This window comes from Delphinus delphis, chromosome 5 (assembly GCF_949987515.2).
Source record: "Delphinus delphis chromosome 5, mDelDel1.2, whole genome shotgun sequence".
NCBI lineage: Eukaryota > Metazoa > Chordata > Mammalia > Artiodactyla > Delphinidae > Delphinus > Delphinus delphis.
The window spans coordinates 67,588,389-67,598,214 of NC_082687.1; positions in this window are offsets into that span (position 1 = coordinate 67,588,389).

The following is a 9,826-nucleotide window of genomic DNA, read 5'->3' on the forward strand; positions in this document are numbered from 1 at the left end:
TTAAAACAGTGTGGGTGGAGCAGGGCCTCAACTAGCTAGTTTAATTCAGTTCCTTTTCTTCAGGTATATGAGAATATATGAACATTGCACATGTCCACCTACCGTAAAATTCAGAATTTTTGCCCCCCCTTTTTTCCTCTTAATTACAATGGTTTTAATGTCCTCTAATAAAAATGAAAGGCTCATTTCTGGAGCCTATGTTCTTACTATCTTCTATAGACCACAAAATAAGAACTATAAAAGTTCTCATCACAAGAAAAAAAAAAACCAAACTTGTAACTATGTGTGGTGATGGATGTTAATTAGATTTATTGTGGTGATCGTTTCACAGAATATACAAATATTGAATCATACATAATGTATTCTTTTGATTATATCTCTACAAAAAGAAAAACTAAGGAATATAAAAAGAACACACATTATTTTATCATGGTGCAATAACAATTACTAAACTAAAAAAACCACTATTCATTAGAGACTTTCTTCCTTTAAAAAATTATAAAGAAGGAGGAAGGGAATGGAGAAGAATCTCATAGATTTCTTAATTTAGGGCCAGTAACTGCACATTTTAATAGGCAATTGGAATCTTTGAACAGTCGGATTTACTTATTAATAAAAACCAAGTTGGAATATTTGCTTATATCAGATTGTGTTAAATCCTCTTCCTTGCTATGGACACTTTAATTAACTGCTAATCCTTGTTTATATCATCTTACAATAGTTCTTACTTCACAGGAATATTACAGACTAAATAAGATCATTCATGTGAAGTATACTTAGCACAGTGCTTGGCATATATTATAGCAAGTGCTTCCTAAATGCTATGATCACTATTACGACGAATGTAGATCACAGTATTATATTAAACAGAGAAAACTAGGTTGGAAACAATGTAAATCAATGATAGGGTAATGACTGAGCAAACCATTCAATGAAATTTTCACACTAGAAATCTTGTTATTGAGGAATATCTAGTATCTAGGAATTCTTACTACATAATGTTAAGTGGAAAAAGCCAGACACTAAATTATATATATTGTGTTACATTATACAACGTGAAACCAAGGCATGACTATGCATGATTTTAATTTGCTCCTTTATACTTCTCTGATTTTCCAAATTTCTACCATGAACACAAACTGCTTTTATGAAAACTTACTCAGAAACAAAGTTACCCAAAAACTTTACCACCTTCAGAAAAATGTTAGTCAAAATATCAATATTTAAGCCAACTCAAAACAGAATATGCTTTGACCAAATAGACCAAATAAGTCTATTAAATTAGACTTTGACCAAGTCTAATTTAATAGACTTATAGAGTCTTAGGATAAAATGGGTCTTTGAAATCACTTTACAATATGCTACCTGATGTTATTTATCTCTACAGTACTGGAGCCCCACAGCTAGATTCAAGACCCTTCAGGCCTCCAGTCATTTCATACACTTCTTGGTTTCTGTAGAATTCTGGAGCATGGCTGCCCATAGCAGGAACTTGATGCTCACTAACAACAAGCATAGTTCTTAAGGACTCAAAACAAAGGAAATGCATACTTATTCATTATTTATCCCCCCAAAACTTCCAAAAGAGGATCTGAGATGGCTTACAGTAAAAGGCTTGTGGAAAATATCATTGTTAGATTTAGAAATCTGTGTGTGTGTGTGTGGTACGCAGGCCTCTCACTGTTGTGGCCTCTCCCGTTGCGGAGCACAGGCTCCGGACGCGCAGGCTCAGTGGCCATGGCTCACGGGCCCAGCCGCTCCAAAGCATGTGGGATCTTCCCGGACCGGGACACGAACCTGTGTCCCCTGCATAGGCAGGCGGACTCTCAACCACTGCACCACCAGGGAAGCCCCCTAGAAATTTTTTTAATGGAAAAAATATGCCCCCAATTTAAGCTTATGTACTAAGATTGAGCCTTATTTTACATTTATTTCTGGGCTTTGTAGTAGTCAAGGCAAAAAGGAAAATGGGCGGTATGATTAGTACTATTTGATTTTAAAAGTATACATACTAATTTTTTGAATGAAAACACATTTTTCTGGTACCAGTTCTAAAATATGTTTATTCTTTTCCAAAGAGTATAGAACAACATAGATGAAGCTGTCCTTAATAACCCCCCTTTTTTTTTAGAAAATATAGAAACAATCTTAATTTGATTGTTTCTTGCAGTCACCTTTGATCAATGCTAAGGGGGTAAAACTAGAACACATGCCATCAAAGAGAGAGCCAAGCAATTGACACCCCATTTCTTAGCTCTCTGGTGATGTTACTTGATACAAGCTTAGAATTTCCATACATGTAGGAATAAGTGGATATCCTCATAAGTGCCCTTAATGATGATCTCCTCCTCAGAGCTTTTTATGGGTGTAGGATGGTAATCAATTTAAGAGAGAGCTAGAGTCTGGAATGCAAACAGTCGATTTTGCTGATTAAAGAGGAATCCATATGCTTCAAACTACAAGTATGCACTCAACAAGTTTGAGATTCTGCTTTAAAAGTCTATTTTAGGGCTTCCCTGGTGGCGCAGTGGTTGAGAGTCCACCTGCCGGTGCAGGGGACACGGGTTCGTGCCCCGGTCCGGGAAGATCCCACGTGCCGCGCAGCGGCTGGGCCCGTGAGCCATGGCCGCTGAGCGTGCACGTCCGGAGCCTGTGCTCCGCAACGGGAGAGGCCACAACAGTGAGAGGCCCGCGTACCGCAAAAAAATTTAAAAAAAATAAATAAAAGTCTATTTTATGTGTATATATGAAAGAAAATATCAGTTAAGTAAAGGTACTATTCGGAGAATCTTTTGATGCTCTAAATTTTGTTCCAATTTGATTATTTTAGGATATTATCAAGTAGGCAATTATTTGGGAAGAAAAGATAAAAATCAAATCTTTCTTTTTGGTACACTATCAGGTAACATGGAGAAGTTGAAAGAACAATGAACGTGGAACATGGATACTCTTGCTTTATCTCACACTCTGCCAGTTAGTGGCTTCTCACGACTTTACATAAGTCTTTAATCATTCTGAACCTCATGTTTTTTCCATCCTATATAATGAAAAACATGGACTAGATGAGCTCTAAGATCTCTTACAGTTCTCACATTCTTTAATGCTATTTTTCCTTTTTTTTCCTTTTAACATATTGGTTATGGTTCGGATTGAGCAAATCTTGCCCTTTGTTTCAGTTTTTGGTTCACAGTTCAGTTGAGGTCAAGCCTTGATTCTGAGAGCATTAGCCAATAAGCAAAAGTTGAGCCTCTTTCTTGCATACAACTTAATCTGCAGACTTTCTGGAATAACTAATATACCTAACCTCCAGGAAATAAACAAGTGGGTTCACTAGAGTTGCACTTTTTGTGTGTGTGTGTGTGTGTGTGTGGTACGCGGGCCTCTCACTGTTGTGGCCTCTCCCATTGCAGAGCACAGGCTACGGACGCGCAGGCTCAGCGGCCATGGCTCACGGGCCCAGCTGCTCCGCGGCATGTGGGCTCTTCCTGGACCGGGGCACAAACCCGTGTCCCCTGCATCGGCAGGCGGACTCTCAACCACCGCGCCACCAGGGAAGCCCTAGTTGCACTTTTAATTAATTTAAATCCAGCTCAAACTGACAAAATCTTCCTAACTCCTCCAACCCCACAAAGCTCATTACTCTCTTCTTTATACTTTCTCTCTCTAACTTTAGACATGTTGATACTTTTAAAGTTATCATACTATATTAAACTTATTTGTCTGCATCCTATATAAACTTGTGAGCTTCTTAAAGAAAAGGGCAAAGGTTTATTTAGCTTAATTTCCTCAGCACAGCAAGTGACACTTTCTAAGCCCTCTATAAATGTTCGATAAACTGAATTGTTAACAAAAAGATACAGAAGTAAAAGAAAGAAAAGAGGAAAGAAGGTAGGAAGGAGATGATTGGCTGCTTCATATCTGATGTCATAATCCCATTGAGGTAGAAGAAAAGCAAATGTAATAGCCAGTTGGTTGTTCTTAGAGCATCATAATTCTACCATCCAGCCAGGAGCCATTTGATCTAGAGAAGTGTAAGAGTCAAACATCTGGGTGGAATAGGCTTTCTGAAAGTCCTTAATTGTGTCTGGTTCATATTTTACCTACATCAGTTAGCTGGAGATATTTTGAATTTGGGATTTTAAGAAGCCAACAAAAGACTGACAGAACCCACTCTCAGTATAGTGAGAGCTGTGTGTGTTTTTCACGCTTGTGTGTAAGAAACCTGTATGCAAGAAGCTACAAGGATATACAGTGGGATCTTCATCATAATTTCCAGTGTTCCCTCACTAGGGACAGTTGCAAACCCTTAGCCAGTGTGGCTAAAGGCATAATCTGTTCTGCTCTGGCCAGGATTCTTTTTCAGGCACCCCAGTCCTCTTCTGTGTGTGCCATGCTATTCTTATCCTATGGCTGTCCGTGTCAGAATCTCAGTCCTTTGGGTCAGGGCCTATATTACCATTTGAAGAAAATCTTTTAACCTTTGCTGACCCGATTGCATGAAGTGTCCTTTAAATTCAATTTGTATTGGTAGTATTGCCAAAGCACTTTGTCTCTACTCGTAGGTAGAAAACACTAATTTGTCCATTCACTCAGCATTCTGTAACCTGAATGCTCTGTGTTCTCATACTATCAACTTCATTTGGATCTTTTTGTTCTCTGCCACACTGGAAAGAAGCTTCCCCCCGCTGGACAGAAGCAGGGATGCTGTTTTCTGTATAATACCAACAAGCATTCCCTACTCAGTGCAACAGTTCAGAATTTTTCTGTAGAATTATTTCATGCCCACTATTGATTAAACTACAAAAATGAGGAAAATTTTAATATATCACAACTGTATCACCTTAGCATGTAAATAAACTATTGATACTATAGGACATTTGTAGCAAATACAGATTAGAAGAGGGGGGAAGGTAGATGTGGTGTGATTTTTGAGGGTTACAAGATACCCCTCCTATCTCAACCCAGGATTCCATCATTTTAGTTAGTTCAGAAAAGAAGGCATCCTTGCCCTCAAGCTTTTCAGCTTTGCTCGCTAGACTCTTGGCAAATACTTGGCTCTGAGAAAATGGTCATTGAAGGTATGAGCTTAGGACACATTAAGCTGATGCAAAGGTGCAGTGGGTATAATCTACATTATAAGATACCCTTAAACACCTGAGGAGAGGGACGTGGGACAGCATGAGAACAGTCTCTAGGATGAAGGATGTTGAAATAGATCTTTTCGACACATTTGATAAACATTTACTGAATTTCTAGTGTGACAGAAACAACTGCCTTAATCCTAAGGCAAAATTAGACTCAGTCCCTTCTCCCTAGCATCTCACAATCTATTCAGGAGAGAGAGACACAACCATAGTTCATTGTGACAAGTTACAATAGGGTAAATATAAAATTGTATGGAAACACTGACCTTCCTCTACTTCCTCCTCCATCCCCCTGAAGAAAGGAAATTGTAATGCATGTGCACATATCAGCAACACTTAGGTGCCAGTAATATTTTTTACCCAATAGAAAAAAATTAATCCAATAGTCACCCATCAAAGTTACTAAGTACATATGATGTACTTGGTTCCTAATATGTCCAGGATTTGGGGCAACACAGAAGTAGTAACACATTATCCCTATATTTTAATGAGCTTACAGTCTACCCAGGAGCACAATCTATGTGCATGAAAAGTAAAATAACACAAGATAATGTGTTACTAAGTATCAAATGGGTGTCATAGCAAATTGGTGCAATACAGTTAAAAATAGAGAGTAAGGGATACCCCTCGTGGCACAGTGGTTAAGAATCTGCCTGCCAATGCATGGGACACGGGTTCGAGCCCTGGTCTGGGAAGATCCCAGATGCCACAGAGAAGCTAAGCCCGTGCGTCACAACTACTGAGCCCACGTGCTGCAACTACTGAAGCCTGCACGCCTACAGCCTGTGCTCCGCAGCAAGAGAAGCCACCGCAATGAGAAGCCCGCGCACCGCAACGAAGAGTAGCCCCGCTCGCCGCTACTAAAGAAAGCCAGCGCGCAGCAACGAACACCCAACGCAGCCAAAAATTAATCAATTAATTATTTTTTAAAAAGAGCATAATAATGATTGGCTGTAATTGTCAGGCAGAGGTGGAACTGAGGTTGGTGCCTAAAGATGACTGGAATTTGGGGAGGTATGAATTCATGGACCAGAAAGATGGCCAAATAAATAAATTTCAGCTTAGTGGAAGAAATGTGACAATAAAGGCACGCTTGAGGATCACAGGCAGGGGCACGGAAATCAGCAGTTCATGATGGGGAGGAAGATTAAAGAAGCCTTCCCAGGGCTACCCTGGTGGCGCAGTGGTTGAGAGTCCGCCTGCCAATGCAGGGGACGCGGGTTCGTGCCCCGGTCCGGGAAGATCCCACATGCCGCGGAGCGTGTGGGCCCGTGAGCCATGGCCGCTGAGCCTGCGCGTCCGGAGCCTGTGCCCCGCAACGGGAGAGGCCACAGCAGTGAGAGGCCCGCGTACCGCAAAAAAAAAAAAAAAAAAAAAGAAGTCTTCCCAAAAGAAATAACCCTTGAGCTGCGTTTTAGTGGACAAGCTGAAGAATATCTAGATAAAAAAGAGAAATATCCACATATGCAAAGGCACAGAGACATGAAGAACTTGATATGTTCAGACAAATACTTGGGAGCTGCAGATACTGCACACGGCAGGAGTGAAGGATGAGTTTGTGGAAGGGGCAGGAAAGGAGGCTAAAAAGAGGTAGACAGGAACCAAAAAGTAAAGGACTATATATATATACATATATATATATATATATGTATATATATTACCATAAAGAGTTTGATTTTTATCATGCAAGGTATTGGAGGGTTTTAAGCACCAGGGTGAGGAGAGACATGATCAGGTTTGTACTGTAGAAGGATCACACTAGAAATAGTATAAAATGACTTTTGAGGTTTTTGACAGGATGGTGGTGTCATTCACTAAGAGAACACAGGAAAAGTAGATTGGGGGGAAGTTTTTGAGTTTAATTTTTGGATGGTTTCCTAAGGGCTGCCATAACAAATGATCACAAACTTGGTGGCTTCAAACAACAGAAACTGATTCTCTCACAGTTCTGAAAGTTAGAAGTTAGCAGGGTTGGTTCCTTCTGGAGCCTCTAAGGGAGAATCTGTCTCAGGCTGCTCTCCTAGTTTTTGGTGACAAGTCTTGGCATCCCTTGCCTTGTAGACACATGGCTCCAATCTCTGCCTCTGTCTTCACATCATCTTCTCCCATGTGTGTGTCTCTGTCCTCACCTCTTCTTATAAGGACATCAGGCATTACATTTACAGCCTACTCTAAATCCAGAGTGATCACATCTTGAGATCCTTAACTTTATTACATCTGCAAAGACCCTATTCCCAAAAAATGTCACATTCGCAGGTACTGGAAATTAGGACTTGGATATATCTTTTGCGGGGGGAACACTATTTAACCCACTGTAATGTGAATGAATGGATAATGGTCTCTATGTTCTGACTAGTACTCTAGCCTTGCGGAGCTCTGCTTTGCACTTCTAAATGCTAATAATATGTAACAGGCAAAAGGAAGCGCAGACTTAAAGGTTATGTGATATGGTAGAAAAAGCAAACACTTTAGTCAAGTGGACTTAGGTTCAATCCTGTCTCTTTAGTAGTTGAAAGCTTGGTTAGGTGTTTAACCTCTATGAGCCTTGATTTCTTCATTTGTAAAATGGGGATAACATGACCTATCTCGTAAGAGTGCTGGGAGAATTGGACTTACAATATTATTTCAGGAAAAAAAAGCTTGAAGATAATGCATTTGGGACTGACCTACATCAAAGCTGTGGTCTTATGAGTGAATTTAAAGACTATACAGGAATTGGCATCAAGGAGGTGTCCTTTCACAGAGCTGGAGATCAGCAAGGAGGAATCCAAGAGAAGGTACTTTTTTTTTTCAGATAGCCTAAGGGGAATTTGGCATTAGGAAAATCAGGTATCTCACCACCTAAGTGCGAGAGAGGTTGGCAAAATCAAGGCAGGGCTGCTGGTCTTAGAAACTGGGGTATCAGGTATATTTCTAAGACATTTATTAAGTTTCCTTACTGTGTTAGGCATTGGAGATAAAAGAGTGAGTGAGATACGGGCGTTCCAGATAGAGCTCCCTGTTTTTTAGATGAAATTAGACAGGTTAACAAAATAGAATACAATGCAATCTAAAGTCCGTGTAGAAGACCAGGAGCAGAGTTAAGGGACGGACCAGCTAAAACTGCACATACGCCTGGGAAGGCTTTAAAGAGAATGCAACATTTGAATGGATTTTTGGAGGACATATAAGAGTGTGCTTGGGCTTCCCTGGTGGCGCAGTGGTTGAGAGTCCGCCTGCCGATGCAGGGGACACGGGTTTGTGCCCCGGTCCAGGAAGATCCCACATGCTGCAGAGCGGCTAGGCCCGTGAGCCATGGCCGCTGAGCCTGCGCGTCCGGAGCCTGTGCTCCTCAACGGGAGAGGCCACAGCAGTGAGAGGCCCGCGTACCGCAAAAAAAAAAAAAAAAAAAAAGTGTGCTTGCCAGAAAAAAAGAGAAGGATTTTCCAAGCAGAGGGGAAAAAGGCAAAGCATAGGAAGTAAGGACTACAGGACCAGAATTGGAGACAGGAAATAAGGATCAGTCAAAAGCCCTGTTATCTGAATGGATAATTGGGACCACAGTCAAGACTATTCAAAGAGACTTACTGCTGACTCCCAAAGCACTGGGCTATAACTTATAGTCTTCCTGCCTAAGATGAGGTTTGCCCTAGAGATCCAGGCAGGAGTGAGCCTAGAGATGCAAATCAATTGGTTCCAGCATTTCGGAAAGGATAGGCAGAGACTGATGACCAGGTAGGTACTGACATTAGCCAAAACCAGAGGAGAGAAAGGAAAAGATTATGAGGGACTTACCACGTGAGAGAGTGTCTAACTTAAACTTCACGGCAATCCTCCGAAGTAGGCAGAGAGCGAAACAACGGCTCCAGTCTTCGAAAAGCAAAACTGACCTAGTTCCCAGAGAAAGGAAAACTTGACCAGTACGTAGGTCTCTTTGGTGCTTCCTGCTGAGTTAGGCAGGCCTAGGGCCCAAAGGTGCTTAGAACTGGTTTCGGCTACCTGAGGAACAGTTCTTGGAACGGTTCTTGCACCTTGAATGCCACTGCCCTCTTTTTTTTTTTTTTAAATACGAGGATTATTGGATTATATTGACTCGACTGGGAACAAGGAATGTCTACTCGAGTTACCTGTGTATCTGAGTGGCTTCCTGGTGTGCAGTAAATAGCTGTTAAATCGGGTTCCCCAGGAGGTACATTGACACTATCTCCAACCCACGTCCAATACTACAGAAAAAAGCATCAGACTTCACAGGCCCTCCAGAGCTAAGAAGCATCCCTGAAGTGATTGTATGTCCTCTTAAGGGGTCTCGGTTTTCAAGATTTTCGCTACCTAATCGGCAACTTGTTAACTTTTGCCACATTATCACCACCTCCTTCCTCGTCCACGCGTACTCTCCTCTCTCCAGGGAGATCTCGGCCCGTTCAGCAAGGAGGACTCGGGATGGCACCAGCCCCTCGTGATGGGGAAGGGAGGGCAAAGGGAGAGGCGTCTTCCGTATTTTGAGGGCGCCCTTTCGGAGGAATCCAGAGGCAGCCCGACGTCGCGAGCAATCCCGGCGCGTGGGAAAATGCGCCCGGAGGCCACCGCCTGGGCGCCGGGCCCCCGCGGCAGCCGCGGGCTCGGAACCTCCCTGCCGGGGCGGGGCGAGGTTGGAGGTGGGGAGGGGCGGTGAGGGGCTGGGCCCCCCTCCCGCCCCTCCAGGG